General features: G+C 47.3%; 1 pseudogene; it reads left to right on the plus strand.

Annotated features, from left to right (window-relative positions):
- The first annotated feature begins 681 nt into the window (after positions 1-681).
- The window catches only part of LOC146187407 (uncharacterized), a 48,667-nt pseudogene continuing 32,659 nt past the window's right edge, over positions 682-16,689 (plus strand).

Below are 16,689 nucleotides of genomic sequence, written 5' to 3' on the forward strand. Positions count from 1 at the left end.
GACCCTGAAATGTATTGCTCACCTTTTTCCTGAGGACGACGTCGCGCTGGTTGAGGCTCTAAAGGACAAATACATCGGCACCAGCACCACTCCACTCTGCTCTTTGACGTACCAGGCCGATGAAAATCCGGCACTCGATGCTCCCATCTCTAATTCCGAGGTGTAAGCTGCAGTTCAATCATCATCATCATCATTATCAGCAGCAGCCTGACTATACCCACTGCAGGGCGCAGGCCTCTCTCATATTTCTCCAATTAACCCGGTTCTGTGCTAGCTGCATCCACTTGACCCCTGCAAACTTCTTAACCTCATCCGCCCACCTAACTTTCTGCCGCCATTTGCTACGCTTTCCTTTCCTTGTAATCGAGTTTGTTACCCAAGCGAACATCGGTTATCCTCTCTTCGCACTACGTGTCCCGCCCATGCCCATTTCTTCTTCTTGATTTCCACTAGAATGTCAGTAACTTGTGTTATTTCTCTGACCGAATCTGCACGCTTCCTATCTTTTAATGTTACCCCTACCATTTTTCATTCCATAGCCCTCTGAGTTGTCCTAAACTTATGTGGAACCCTCTTGGTTAGCCTCCACGTTTCAGCCCCATAGGTGAGTACAGGTAATATGCAACTGTTGTATACGTTCCTCTTGAGCGATACAGGTAAGCTGCTAGTCATAATCTGCGAATGATTACGGGTGCACAATCATGCACCCTCAACACGGCGGCGGGAGCGGACAAGATCAGCAACGTCATGATCCGCAACTTCAGCAAGGCAAAGATCAGCGACCTAACCAAGTACCTGAACGACTCCCTGTGGGAGAAGAATCAAATTCCTTCTAATTGCAAATGCTCGGAGATAATCTTAATTCCAAAACTGCGCAAGAAGTCGATGGTCAAAACGCCACGACCCATGTCACTCACCTCATGCCTGGGCAAGGGCTACGAGCGAGTCATCAAGACGCGACTTCAACAACACATAGAAAATAAAGGCCTCTTCCATCCCACCATGATCGGCCTCATGTTGGGCCGGTCCACTCAAGACGCGTTCCTTCTCCTCAAGGAGGAAGTACGTTTCAATATTCCGAGAGGAGGCGAGCACCTCATTATGGTGCTATATCTCTAAGGCGCGTTTGATATTGTGTCTCAAGAGGCAATTCTATCCGAGCTCAATAATCTAAACTGCGGCGAACGCACCTTCCGATACGTCAAGAAATGTTTGTCTAACCGAACGGCAACGATACGAATCGGTGACATAAGATCCCATCTTCAAGACATGCCAAACAAGGGCACGCCAAAGGGGTCGGTTATCTCCCCGCTCCTCTTCAACACCGCCATGTTTAGAGTCGCAAGGGCTCTGCAACAGGTCCCGAAGATCGGATACACCCTGTATGCTGATGACATTACGATCTGGACAACCACCGGTTCGTTAGGTCAGAAGGAAGAAACACTTCAAGCAGCAGCAACCTTCGTGGAAACAGGGGTCTATCGATGCGGGCTCCTATGCTCCCCCGATAAGTCCGAAGTCATCCGCATACATAGATACAAATACACATCACAAGGAAATCTTAGCATTCTCCTGCATGGGGTCCCAATCTGGGAAGTACCACTCATCCGGATCCTGGGTCTCTGGTTGCAGAGCGATAGGAAAGTAGACCACGTGCTCCACCTCCTCCAGACTACAACACAGCAGATCTCTAAAATGATCCGCCGGGTGGCTGGAAACAGAAACGGAATGCGGGAAGAAGACACGATCCGTCTGGTAGAGGCGCTTGTCATCAGTCGCCTCTCCTATGGACTACCCTACCTCATCCTGCTCTGAAAAGGTCTCAACAAAGTCAATGCAATGATATGTGCAGCTGACAAGAACGCGTTAGGCCTCCCACCATACACCTCCAATGTCAAACTGGAAGCTCTTGGACTGCACGACACATTTTAAGAGATTTAAGAGGCTGCCCTCCTGTCCCAGAGGGAACGCCTTCTGTCAACTGAGACAGGCCGGCTCATTCTCGGGTGCGTTGGCTATCCGGCGAACCTACAAGCCATTCAGTCAGACTAACATTTCTGTTTCGTACCGGGCAAGAGTATATGTGGCCCCGCTCCCAAAGAACATGTCCCCAGTCCACAACTAAAGCAGAAGAAACGCCCGAGTGACTTATCTTAAGCGCACAGTGGAACACAGCCCAAAACTGTCTATGTGGATGCCGCTCTATACAAGCATACATCGGCCGCAGCAGCAGCCGTGGTGGTAGGCTCTTCTTACACAGAAGTCTCCAGCATGTCCACCCCGCACTGTACTATCACAGAAGCGGAAGTGGCGGCAATCCTGCTGGTCATTACCTATGGAGACGCGACCAATCGAGAGCTTCACGTAATCACTGACACACAAGCGGCCTGTCGGCTCCTTCTTGCAGGCAGAATACCTACAGAATTAGCTCACTTCACAACTAATCCATTGGCTACAAATTCGCTGCTGAAACATCAGATCACTTGGGTCTCGGGGCACTCCGGGTTGGAAGGTAATGAGGTCGCGGATAGGCTAGCTCGAGGTCACGCAAACCGAGCGGCCACCATCCCCGATCTCACAACTAGCATTCCTGCCCCGTGGCTTACGGCGCGAGACTTAAGTATGTACGCGAACAACGTAGGATTTATCCCCCTCCACGCAAGGGGCTAAATGCGCAAGAAACGCGGCAATGGAGATAGCTCCAAACCAACACTTTCTCCAACCTACATCAATATATCATCATTTACCCAGAACACTACGCAGACATATGCCCTTGGTGCAACGATCACCAAACCGCCTACCCATCACATGGGGGTGCACGGGACCCAACCCTGCAGACATAAACACACACCATTCGGAAGCGCAGTGGGAGGCCACTCTGCTATGCTCTAACCTAGCGACCGAGCGTAGGCTAATAACCCAGACAAGATCTGCCGCCCAGGCCACTCACTAGGGTCTTGAAATGCGTCCCCCCCCCCCACACTTTTTTTCTCGTTTTTTTTTAAATAAAGTTTTCTCTTTTTCTTTCTGTAGATGGCTTGTAACTTAGGCTTCTTCTTGCTGTGTTTCCCACTGAAAAACTGCGTCCCTCTTTTTAGGCTGTGCTAACGGCTGGACAATGTACGAAAAGTCCCTTACAAATCGTCGATAATAAGCGCACAGCCCAAGAAATCTGCGCACGGCTTTCTTGTCGGCTGGCGGTTGAAAGTATGCGATCGCAGCCGTTTTCTCAAGGTCAGGGCGAACACCATCCTTGCTAACGATATGACCCAGGAACCGCGGTTCCTCGTAGGCAAAGAAGCATGACTCTGCTTTACAAGTTAGTCCTGATGACTTGATAGCTTGTAGCACTGTCTGAAGCCTTTTTAGGTGATATTCTAAGCTAGAGGAGAGGAGAACGATATTATCGAAGTATACCAGACAAATCTGCCACTTCAAGCCCGCCTGCACAGTGTGCAGTACTCGTTGAAACATCGCTGGTGCGGAGCATAGGCCAAACGGCTTCACCTTGAACTCGAAAACGCCGCCAGGTGTGATGAATGCTGTCTTCTCGCTGCTTTTCGTTGACCTTAATTCTCCAATAGCCACTCTTCAGTTCCATGGATGAGAATGCCTTGCTTTGCAGAGCCGGTCGAGTGTGTCGTCAATGCGAAGAGGGTAAACATCCTTCTTCGTTATGCTCGAGTAGTCGACGAAGTCCTCCGGTACTGCTTCATTAAGCACTACTTCACCACTGCTTACCATACACAAACGAACGGCCTACCAAACGCCTCAAGCGCACGCTCACGGATATGCTGTCAATGTATGTATCGGCTGACCACCGTGATTGGGATATTACTTTGCCATTTTTAGCGTTCGCGTATAATTCGTCCCGTTACAACACAATGGGCTACTCACCCTTCCATTTTCTGTTCGGTCGCGACCCTTCACTTCCCTTTGAGAGCGTACTGCCTCCCACCGCTAATGCCAGTTCCTACATTCGGGATGCCATCTTCCGAGCTGACGCTGCCCGTTTTATTGCTCGCGTCGGCTGGCTTCCTCCCAAAACGCTCAAAAACAATGCCATAATTCTCGTCATCGGGATGTCCACTACTCTGCGGACTCTCTCATCTTGCTCTGGACTCCCGCTCGTCCGGTTGGCCTGTGTGAGAAGCTCTTGCCGCGCTACACAGGCCCCTACCATGTTTTAGGGCCAGTCGCTCCCAGGACATACGAGATCACCCTTGTGCATCCGCCCCAACAGTCCAATTTGCCGCATACCGATATCGTTCATGTCGCCCGAATGAAGCCGTAATACTCCAACTGCCGTACTCTGACATAGTACGCACCGGGACTGTGCTTTCGACTATCAACGTCGACTATCAACAACAGATACAGAAGACGAATTGAGAGCAACGGTTGGGTCTAAGAGTAGGTTGGCGCTCCTGTCTTCTTGCGTGCTGTGTGCTGTGTCACCAGCTGCTGTGCTACTTGGGCCAACCTAGCCACGTATCAATATGATCGATAGCTGTGCCTTTGTTCGCGTATTTAATCAAAAGGAACTCTTTACGTAAGTTTGCGCACAACTGTTTTGTTTCTGCTTTCCAATTTGTCCCCAAACTCACCACTTCCACTTTTCTTTGCCTCAGCAGGCACCCTTTCCAGAATATTTCGTTGGCTCCAGAGCCATATGGTTCATGCATGAAGAGCCGTGGTATCCTGAAGTTGGTGTAATTATGACTGATGTAGCCTTTTCGCGGCAGATGCAGTTGAAGGGTGGGGCTTACTCGCAAATGTTAACTTCAAAAATATGGCACTTTGTGGTCAATATGGGAGGCTGCTAATGCTCTTAGGTTCGAATGCATTTTCTGATAACAGAGAGCACACCGACGTCATGGGCCTCATTGCGTTTAACCTAGAGAAGTGATACGCTGCACATGCCGCATCATCTCCCAACCCAAGCATTCAGAACAAAGAGGTGCGAGTGAGTGAGTGAGTGAGTGAGTGAAAAAAGTTTATTGAGGTCTTTTGGTTAGTCTCGGAGAGTCTTCCTGCAGCCGCTTCTTCGCCACCGTTGGAGACTCCTTAGCACGGGTGGTTCCCTCATTCCAGGGCTCCACTGGTCCTGGCTACCTCGCATGCGTGCTGCACCAATGCCCTTTGGGCGGTGAGCTCGCAGCTGGTTAGCTGAATTGGAAATCAGTTAAATATGCGGATCACAGAGTAGGAAATGACGCATGTCAGCGAACAGAGGTGCGAACAGTGGTCCAATGGGCCTTCCTTTTGCCGTTTCCACGCTGTTTCCTACAGCACACATCCATAAAGAAGTTTGTTGATATAACATTTTCGGTATGATTGCACGTCGAAAGCGCAAGAAACTATCACCGCTCCTCCTATATCTTTACGAAGTATTGCTATAAAAAGCAATGTGAAAGCGCCCAAAAATGCGCATAGAACCGCTGCCTTCATTCCCGTCTCCTGAATGCCGACGCGGCGAGATCATGGCGCCACGTATACACACAACGCCACAATCACGCACAGCGTATCATTGTCCTCGGCGGAAACGAAAAAAGACGCCTGGACACGGCGCACTTCTCTAATACGAAATGCAACTGAATCTTATAGCATGGCAGCGACCGTGATCAAGTCCTCCAATATTAATCCATATGCGGCTCTATTTTTTGCTTTTAATATATGTTCGCTGACATGCGTCATTTCCTACTCCGTGATCCGCATATTTAATTGATTTCCAATTCAGCTGGCAATCCCACGTTTTAGCTACCAGATTTGTTTTGCACTGATGTCTGTAACTAATGCGCTCTCGGGCTACTACTCTTTTTATTGATTTATTTTGTTTTACTGGCTTGCTTCATGTAATTACTCGCACGTACTTTGTGTTTTGTACACGATATTTAGCCATTTTACTTATAATTAAAGGATCATGGCACTGCATGCACCTAAGTATAAATAACGTTTGCAGCAAGAACACTTGAAACAAATAAATAAGACAACTGATAGGAAAACCATGACACAATTATTCGCCCGTACAAGCACATTTAAAGATAGCTTTTCTCCTAAATTTGTATACACGAATGGAATGCTCTACCTTCTCATATTTTTTGGTCCATTATTATTGCAACAAAATTGGAAAGTCAAAAACTAATTTACTGAGTTTGTCGTCTTGTGTTGCTACCCGTCGTTGTTTGTTCATTTTGAGCGCTCATTTCTATTTTTGTTTCTGCTAATATTATCTGCACATGTCATCTCATGTCATAAACAATGACTGCTTGTGCCCCTCCGGCTAGGACCGCATATGATCTGCTGTATTTGCTTAGGGTTAGTTAATTATATGGGTTCAATTGCGAGTAAGCGCTCTTATCGCCTTGTCCCTTTCTCAGCGCCGATCCAACTTGCACGAGTCTACTATTTTCCAAAACCAAAGTATTTTAGTGTGCTTCCATATCTTCTTGCGATGAAAATTGTGACCATGACGGGTTGCGCAGGAGCACATGACTCCAGTCGTTGGTAAAAGCACATTCGTATACCTCTAGCGGCCGCCTACTGCCAGGGCTATGATGTGTGAACGAACGCCTGGTGATATGTTTACAACCATTATTAACCTTCCGAGTCGATCATTCGCGGCACGGCTGCAACAGAAGTTAAAGCTATTCTTACGTCGTTAACCCGAAGCATTGCGGCTCCCAGGTAGCACTGAATGTGGGGCCCCAGTGGGTCCGATGTAGGCAAGTGGGGCTGGGGCAACCATCATAAAACCTGCATCGGTCCCCGATGGGGCAAATGTGGGCAAGCCCCATTTGGGCTTGCCCCTGCTCCGCCTGCATGGGTCCCATAGCGGCGTTTCTTGGGCTAATGCAGAGCACATTCCTGCATCCAGACCACAAGGGTCCCTTGCCGGATATTTGAGGGCAATCCAACCTAAATGTGGGCTTTTTGTGGGAAAGCCCTCATAGATCCGAAGTCAGGCCGCCCCCATTAAATCTTTGTGGGACCAACATCGGCCGTAGTGGGGCAAGAAAACGGACATACCCACATGCTGCCCAAATCGGCCCCTTGTAGGTTACTTGAGGGCAGGTGAAATATGAATAAGGGCTCAATTTGGGCAAGCCCTCGTGAAGCCCAAATGAGGCAGCCTTAGCTAAACCACTTTAGGTCCCACATAGGCTGTAATGGGGCTGGAAGGCGGGCGTGCCCGCATGGTGCCAAAATGGGTCCTTTGTGGGGGCTTTGAAGGCCCGTGCAACAGCAGGTGGGCTCTAGGTTCAAAAACAACGTCCAGCCCAATTGGGGCTGCCCACATAAAACTGCTTTATATCCCACATGGGCCGTAATAGGGCTGGAAGGCGGGAGGGCCCGCATGATACCAAAATTGGTCCCTTGTGGGGAATTTGAAGGCACGTGCAATAGCAAGTGGGCTTTAGGTTCAAAACCAACACCCAGCCCAATTGGGGCTGCCCACACAAAACCGCTGTAGGTCCCACATCGGCCGTAATGGGGCTAGAAGGCGTGCGTGCAATTGCGTAATCATTGTTTCCAACTTTTATTTGCATTAGATGTTGCCCTAAATTACTGTTATAGATGATTTGTATAACAGTTGTGGCCACGTTTAGTTGATTAGAAATTTACATGGCTTTAGTTCTCGCGCTCGTGCAAATTGCGCTACATATACTAAAACAAACTGATTGCTAACTGCTGCCTCTTATGTGGTTGCTTTGGACAGCCTGCAACTCGCAGTACAATATTACTGTTCAGAACACACATCTCCATAGCCTGAACAAGATGTACATGAAGTCATTTCGGCTAGATGAATGTTAAGAATTATTGTAAAATTTAATATTGTGGCTGTTTAGAAAGTGCAGACATGTATAAAGTAATTACTTAATTATGTGCACAAATATTGATTGGGAAAACTTGGACTAGGGCTTTCCATCAATTTCCTACGTCGGACCCCTATGAGAATAATGTGGGCAAGCCCAAGTGCGGCTAGCGCTATAGAACCCGCCTTGGTCCTGTCATTTTCTGAGGGGCTAACTGAAATAAAAAAAAAACTGTTCCTCCAAAGCGGCTGCCCAAATCGGTCCAAAGTAGGACCATCGCGGGGAGTTGGCGGGATGTGCCCTTTTAACAATGCCGGAAAAATGTGGGCAGCCCCGCTAGGGCTGCCTGCATCGGCCCCTAGTGGGGCCAATTGGGGCTTTGTCGACAGCCCTCTTCGGGCCTACGTCGGCCCCTCTTGCAGCACCCGCATTGAGCCCACCGGGGCTGTCCTGCATTGCCTACATCGGGCCCACCGGGGCCCACCCTTCATAGCCCACTTTGTGCTACCTGGGCTTATCGTCGGGCTGCCTCATTATTCAGATGGGTAAGTGCATCCAGGGCAAAATAACTATCTATCAAAAGCAGCAGTTTCGTTATAAAACTCCTCATTAAAAAGCCATTTGCGGAGGAGAGAAACTCGTTTGCACGTCTGTTAATGCGTCTGTCCGTTTCTGGATACTCGGAATGCGATGAAACCCTCGTCGACTCAATCGTCGTTCCTTTTTTCGATCGCACCAAGTCAGCAACAATCTTTCTTTATAATTGATTCTGCTTCATATTAAATTCCCAATAACAATTAGGTTGCCATCGACTCTAGCAATTTAATTTGAATGTCCTATGCAACTTGCCAGGATTGAACTTAAATGGCCGCTTCGTCACCCACGAGGCTCTTCTTAATTGCGCGTAGCGAAACCCTTTGGTTATCCCAAACACCAGCCTAATGTACCCTCAGCAATGCACGCTGTGTGCCAGAACGTGTTTAGGAACTTCCGACCCTTGAGCTCTGAAGGCTGCTCTAACTGACGAGTAAGGCGTTTTGAATCGTGGCAGTTACTCGGCGCAAACGGGCCGAAACAAATAGTTTGGTTTTACGTGGCTGCTGCAAGGAGCAAGTTTATTGTTGCACTTCCCTGGCCTTGGTCTAACGACCGTATATGCTACTTTGGCCGCATGCAGTATGTAACACACAGCATTACTGTTATGGTCCTCACTGATTGGTCCGAGCCCACTGACGCGCATGCGCATGCTAGCAGCGAAGTGTAGGAATAATGGTTACGATTTGGTATGTTGTGGCATGCATGTAAGGAGTGGCATTAGGATTAAATGGACCAAAATGACCCAGACTACATATGTCGGCATAGTGGACGGCTCCGGAATTTTCGATCATCTGCCTGAATGTTGCTTGGCGTGCTAGAGAGAGAAAGAACCAGGTCGGTGAGCCACCTTTGAAATCACTGCCCTGCCGCTCAAAGAAAAACTATAAACGCAGTAACAGAGAGGCTCCGGTTACCTACTGTACTCTTCACAGCGTGCGTGATAAGGCTTCTCCTAGATTACCTCACAGCACAGAGCGAACGACACGCGCCAGCCCTTTGCCCTATTCCCTCGCCTTCTTCGCAGCATGACTACCCGGCATGAAAAATATCTTCCGGTTTCGGTTAGTTAGTTGCAGGATGCGGTGAAAAGTAAAGTTTTAGGCAGGATACATGCACGGCGTCAGACGGGGCAGAACTCGATGTAGACTCAGAGATATCGGGATAAATTTTATAGATGACAGTAAGGGCCTGACGGAGCACATGGTATGGGCCGCTATAACGACATACACGTTTTTCTGAGAGTCCGGAGCAGCGAGACGGTGTCCAGAGCAAGACGAGGGACCCAGCAGAAAAAAGCCATGCGGTGACGGTGGTTGTAAGCATTCTGCGGCGAGACATACGAGACGAGCAGCTGTTTGCCGGCGTGGTCGGTGCGAGCTATAGCGTCGAGGCCGTATAAAGAAGCTGGGCCAACAGACGTCACAAGTAGCATGCGGAGAGGCATTTGTGGGTCGCGGCCATACAAAACATATAAAGGAGATTAACCAGCAGACTCGTGGTGAAAGGAATTGTATGCGAAAGTAACGCAGGGAGAGCGAGATTCCAGTCACGGTCGCCCAATGAAACGTCCATAGCGAGAATGCCGGTGAGGGTGTGGTTGAGGCGCTAGATGAGGCCGTTCGTTTGGGGATGATAGGCGGTGGCAAGCTTACATTTGGTGGAGCATGAACGGAGGATGGCTTCGACAAATGTATGAAAGAAGCAGCGACTGTGGCCTGTAACGAGTTGACGTGGTGCACTACGGTGTAAAATGAGGTCACGAATAAGGAAATAGGCGACATCGGTAAGCCTACAGGTGGAAAGTGCATGCGTGACTGCGTTGTGGGTAGAGTAGTCTGCGGTAAAAAGCAACCATCGATTTCCGAAGGGGCTCAAAAAATGGTCCATGAAGTTGCAACCCGACACAGATAAGTTTCGAAAGAACGTTAATGGACTGCACAAGGCCGGCTGGATGAATTCAGGGACGTTTCCGACGTTGCCACAGGTCGTAGGTACTTACATAGCGGCGTAGAGAGCGATAGAGAGACGGGTTAATGGAATTTGCGCCGCAAGCGGTCGTAAGTGCGAGACACGCCCATGTGACCAGCATTGGGGAGAACGTACACTTCTTGAAGGATGGATTCTTTAAAGTGTTTCGGTACAACAAGGAGGACGTCGGGGCCGGAAATAGTAAGATAGCGGCGGCGTAAAGTTTCGCCATGGAGGACAAACTGGTGTGTCGAGCTGTCAGAAGAGGAAGATGTGAAGCGGGCGATAATACAGCGGAGCTCGAAATCCTGGTGCAGACTTGTCACCAAAGTTTGCAAAAGAAGACAGCGAGAACAGTTCGGCGTTGCAGGTACTGGTGGAATTTTCTGGCGGGTCGATGGGATAACGGGAAAGAACATCGCCATCGGTGCGCTGCCGACCAGACTTATAAACCACCGTGTAATCAGACTTGTAGTCGTAAAGCCCAACGACACAGCCATCATATGAGGTCTTTTCAGAGCAGGGCCATTTCGGTCTATGATCACAGTTAAAGAGCGGCCGTATAAATACGGGCAATATTTCCCAATGACCCACACTAAAGCCAGGCAGTCGCGTTCAATGATTGAGTAATTGCGCTCTGCGGTAGTAAGTAGGCGGCTGGCGTAGGCGATGACACAATCGTACCTGGATTGTCGCTGAGAAAGTACAGCGCCAATGTCTTGACCGCTAGCGTCAGTACAAACTGCAATAGGGTCCTGCACATTGCAGTCTCATAAACCTGGCTATTTCCAAATCAATTTCTCAATATACCGAATTATGTTTTTTCACGCCCTTGTGCCAGAAATAGGGGTGCTAGAGTCGGCCTTTTCAATGAAAACTCTCAAAGTTTTACAGAATGCCATTATATTGGTGAAGAACAAACGACGGCAGAGGCAATTTTCCTGGAAATTGATCGTGATTGAGAATGACCGGTGTTGTTTGCCGAGCACAGCTTAATAATCGTAACATATTGTCACGTAGTGGTGACATTGCCGTTGGCAAAAGTGAGAATGCTTGAACGTGACTTGAAAGAACTCTTTATTGGACTGCCTTGCGGCCCCCCAAAAAACTGAGCAATCGGCCTCGCCGATAGCAGTAAGTGTGCTCGGCTATCGTCGATCTACGAATACCGCGTCACTCGTCGGCGCTCAATTTAAAGGCTACGGAAAAAGATCGAGATAATACTGCTACCGGTGACTAGCATACCCTGGAACATTGAAGAAACACACGCGATTGGCTGGAAACGTCCAGATATGTCTCGGAACATCTTGCGTGGCAAAGAAAATGATCAGGTTACCTCTCGCTACAAAATGAATGAATGAATGAAGCCTTTATTGAAGGGAAGGGATGGCTCTCGGCCGCTGTTTGGGTTCTTGGGGAGTTAGGAGTGATGGGAGTGTAACTTCGTCTTAACGGTTCTTCAAGCTGTTGCTTGTTGCTTGCCATGCGGTCGATCATCGCGCTGTGAGTCGACCTCTCTCACACTACTCGAAGCAGGCCGCTCTCACTGCCGTATGTAGCAACGGAGTGTTGTATTTCGGTGCTTGATATAACCTGACCTGCTAATGTGGGCATGTCGTCGTGTGGAATATGCGTAATTTTGTTTCTTCCTCGTGAAAACAATGGACATTGCCATATAAGATGTTCTAGGTCTGCTGTACACTGTTCCTGACAGTGCGTGCATATGTTGTGTTTGAGTGTTTCGTGTCTTCGGAGAGACCACTTGTCAAGTATGTGCGGTGTGTAAGCAGCGTTTGTTATCACTTTGCTGAGAAATATCTCTTGTGGTCGAGTGAGCCCTTTCGTGTCCTCAAACACCGGCGTTGGTGTCGCTTCATGTAATCTAAGCTTACTGTCGTGTTTTATTTTGGTGCGTATACAGTGCATCATCGATCTGCCAGTGGAGCCTTTAGTGAGCATTGTTTGGTAAGGATTTAAGTCTATCGGTTTAGGCATGGAGTTGGGGTGCGGGGCATTGTACGTTGAAATGAACAAACAGTTATAAATAATCGATTTGTGTTCTGGAATTGCAGTGATAAGGCCGCATGCCGGTGACTGTGGAAAAAGAATGAAGTATGGAATAATTCGCGGCAATATTCTATAATCATTTACATAAGTGCTCAAAAAACGCTAATATTACTGGGCATATGAACGTTGATACACTGGGAGCAAGTCATAGCGACTAATCTAACCACCTCTCTTCGTTCGATTTCCATAATTATATCATTGGTCAGCGTGGGGATGATTGCGTAAGTGACCGTTCAATCACCCTTTTGAAAAAGAAGGCAGATTTCTGAACTGCACATGGGTATAGATATGACGCTTGAAGGCATATAAGAGTGTTTCCTTCCATACAAAATTCAGTCGCGAGTCTGCGCTTGTTGTGTACCTTTCTCATCCTTGTTTTTTGTGTGCGCAGTATACCTTGGAAGCTATGTCACATCCTTCATCGGCATTGCGAGTAACACTTCGACAGTTTTAGATCTCATCCTGTCGAACTTTCTACCTACCCGTAGTCTCGCTGGAGTGCTCATTACTGCGCTTACAGATTATTTGCTTATTGCACTATAGTACTGGTTCAATACTCTGTGCCGCCCTGAACCACCCATCGAATTATTTACGCGGATTGGCCACGAAACATTTTTTCGGTTGATTTTAAGTGTTAACTTTGACGATTTTGTACATTCAAATGGCAACGAACACTGCGAATGCTGCATAGAACAAATAAATATGTCAAATGCATGCAAGGTTACTTAAAAAAAGCGAACTTTTCACGTGGAAATTTGCCCTTGGATGACTTCTTCCGTGCTCGAAGTCATAAAACAACGTTAGTATTGGCATACCGAAATGTAACAGAACATGGGCAACGATTATTACGCAACTCAATACAGAACTCACGGGAATAAAGCACTTGCGTTGATGCGTTTGCTAAAAAGGTGTCATTAACAGTTAAAACTTCTTGCTAATGCTAGCAATACGAAAAAGCCAGGAAATTTTAATTTCTGTCATTCAGGGAGCAAAAAGGATACTATCGTCAAAAGACTTGTCTCCAAGCGCATTTCATATGTCACATAATTTATCAGAACTTTTTGCCCCATAGCTCGAAATGTGATCCCCAAGGCACAAAGCCAGAAAGGAGCCCCCTCTTCTTTATCCATGGCAGGAATCCAACTCCAGATATGATGACATAATTTGTCATGAACTTATATCAGTGGGTAGGCAACTGGAGACAGGAAAAGCGTGCGGACTAGATGGGATTCCTGTGTCGTTATTGAAAAACAATATTGAAGTTCTAGCACCTACTTTGCTTTCTTAATTTAACAAGTCCTTTATAGTTCCACATACATGAATGCATCGAAGGTAGCGAAAGTCGTCCCAGTATCAGTATACAAAAATGAGAATCCAGATAATATACGCAACTACAGACCAGTTTCTATCTCCAACTATTTTAACACACTTTTCGAGAAGCTGCTTGTCAAACGTATTCAGATCGTTTTGAAGAAATATGCCATTCTAAGCACTGAACAACATGGGCATCAGGAGTCGATCTGCAATCTTGTCCCTATCCGAACTCGTTAATGACGCACTTAACAGAAACTTTGCAGCAGTAGGCGGGTTCTTGGACATAATATTCTTAGACATAAAAAAAAAAAACTTTTGGTATTGTGGACCATGAAATTGTATACAAAAAAATTCAGACTTGGTTTTAAAGGTTTGGCCTTGAAGTTTCTGAGAACCTATTTATGCGAGTGTCCTCAAAGAGTCCAAATTGATGAAAATGTCTCAAATGTGCTAACGGTGTCCGTGGGCATTCTGCAAGGCTCGCTTCTGAGACCTATTCTTTTTTCCCTTTATGCGAACGGCCTTTCTGTATATCCACACAAATCACTTGTCATTATGTATTCGGACGACTGTGTTTCGGTAGCTACCGCCAAATCTATAGAAGATGCACCAATCGTGCCTAATAACGAGCTTCAGTGCATGAACATCTGGTTCCAATCTAACCGTCTATTGTAGAACACTGAGAAAACAACAAAATATATTACTTTCAAATCACCGCATAGGTCCTCGTGCATATCAGCCTGCAGCTTGCATATTGAGAAGCTAAGTTACAGCAGGTTGACAAATCCTTGTACTTAGGAGCAATTTCGATAAAGCCTTCAACTGGCACCAGCACATTGATGGCCTGTGTAAAAGTTCTCATATTCTTGCTATGCATTAGCGAAAGCATCTAAATATTTTCAGACTAATACTCATTGTATATTGATCATGTGGTAAGGGCACAACAAATGCTCTTAGATTGATCAACTTCGTAGCACCTAGAGCTCCCCGCGGCCTTTATTTAAACAAAATAACATCATGCCACAAGGTAAGAGACTATCGCTTAGCAATTTTTGTAAACAGCCCCGCCGTGGTTGTGCAGTGGTAACACGCCCGACTACTGTGCCGGAGTATTTGGGTTCGAACCCGACCACGGCGGCTGCGTTTCGATGGAGGCGAAACAAAGTGGCGTCCGTGTGCTGTGCGAGGAGGAGGAAAAGGAAACAACTCTATTCAACGCACTATTATGCGTCGAGAATGTCCTGGGCCAGGGTCACCAAGGCCAACTGGTCCTTCGGCTGGTCAAAGGCTAACCAAGCCCGCCAGGTTGGTGGAGGAGGATGTGGAAAGTGAGATGACTCTATTGAAACAGGGCAGGAGAACATGCAGTGTTCTAAGTTCGCATAATGTTCGAGAACAATTTGGGCATGTGGGGGAATGTCTGATTCGGTAAATAAATGATCGCGCAGGAGTAAGGATTGTATTTAGTTGTATGCGCCTAAGCATGCGTATTGGCGTGGTGATGAGAGATTTATCGGGAAGAGGAAGTCTACGAAGAGTTTCTCTAATGCTCTCATAGGGAGTGTTTTCTTTTTTTTAGTGGAGAGTAGCGTCCCACGTGGGTGGATAAGGCCAGGGAATCCCAGTCGCCCGGTGCTGAAGTTCGCGGGCGAAGCGATGGACTACCTCATTGCCTGGGATTCCAACGTGACCAGGAATCCACCTCAGTGTGACGGTGTTGGGACGTAGTTTGGTGAGAGCTCTACGTAGATCATCTTGCAGTTCTTAAGAGAACGCGACCCGTGTGAATGGCGCGTATAGCCTGTATTGAATCAGTGTATATTGTATATCCTGAAGGGTCATAGGGTGCTTGTGCGAGGTCTTCAATACTGACGACTATTGGTAGGGTCTCGAGAGTCGCTGTAGAAGGAGGATCTATGTAAGGACTGAGAGTATGCGTCACTACCTCGCTGAAGCTCTCAAATGAGTAAGCAGCTGCTCCGACGTCAGTTCGTGATGCATCTGTGTAGAGGATCATGGAATTAGTAGGATGAATATGCTGTGCGATGTCAGCGCACGTTAAAGATCCCCAGGTGGTCGAAATTACTCCATAGCCCTCTACTACAGCTCCCCTTTCCTCTCTTTCCACTTTCACTCCCATCTTCCTTTCCTTACGGCGCGGTTCAGGTGTGCACAGAGCAAGTGTGGCAGATACTACGCCTTTCCCTTCCTCTGAACCAATTATTATCATTATTATTATTATTTGGAACCCTATCACCTTTCCATTAGTTTTATTTAAATCCCCCAATTCCAGTTCTAGTTCAGCCGCACATGGAAAGTGGGTACTTCCAACATCTAATAATCATTATGCTCATCGATGTCTCCGTTGTTGTGGTGTTAGAATTTGCAGTGCTATCCAGTGCTCAGATACACTCAACTAATGCATTTAGAGCAGTGAAGAATTTTTTCCTCCGTTCAGAAGTGTCTGAATAAAATGACTCTATTTGCATACTCTACCAGTGCGTAGCAATCGGTATATAAAAGGACATTTTTCTTGTTTGCGTATATGTTTGCCATGTAGTACGGTTTCAGTTTGTATAATGTTGCCTTATACTGTAGTTGTTTCACTCTGCACTGGTATGTTTCTTCCTGAGTCATAAGTGGACTGTATCTATTTTGAGATCCATGACTAGCCTCTGGCTAAGGATCCTTGAGTGGCTTGTTTAATCACATGTATGCTTTGAAAAAGCAGACATGTAATATGTGTGGGGGCGTAAGATATTTGAGAGGTCGTGGGATGTCGGCAAATCCTAGCAAAAATCGAGGAACGTATGAACACAGCCCCAGGAAGCTGCCTACGTGGTTGCAGGAAAGAGGCAGTGGAAATTCTATCACGGCTTGAAGCTTTACGGAGTTGGAATAAATGCCAGTGGCGTCGACGACATGGCCC

Source organism: Amblyomma maculatum, chromosome 6 (genome assembly GCF_055883805.1).
Source record: "Amblyomma maculatum isolate TAMU_Amacu chromosome 6, ASM5588380v1, whole genome shotgun sequence".
Lineage (NCBI taxonomy): Eukaryota > Metazoa > Arthropoda > Arachnida > Ixodida > Ixodidae > Amblyomma > Amblyomma maculatum.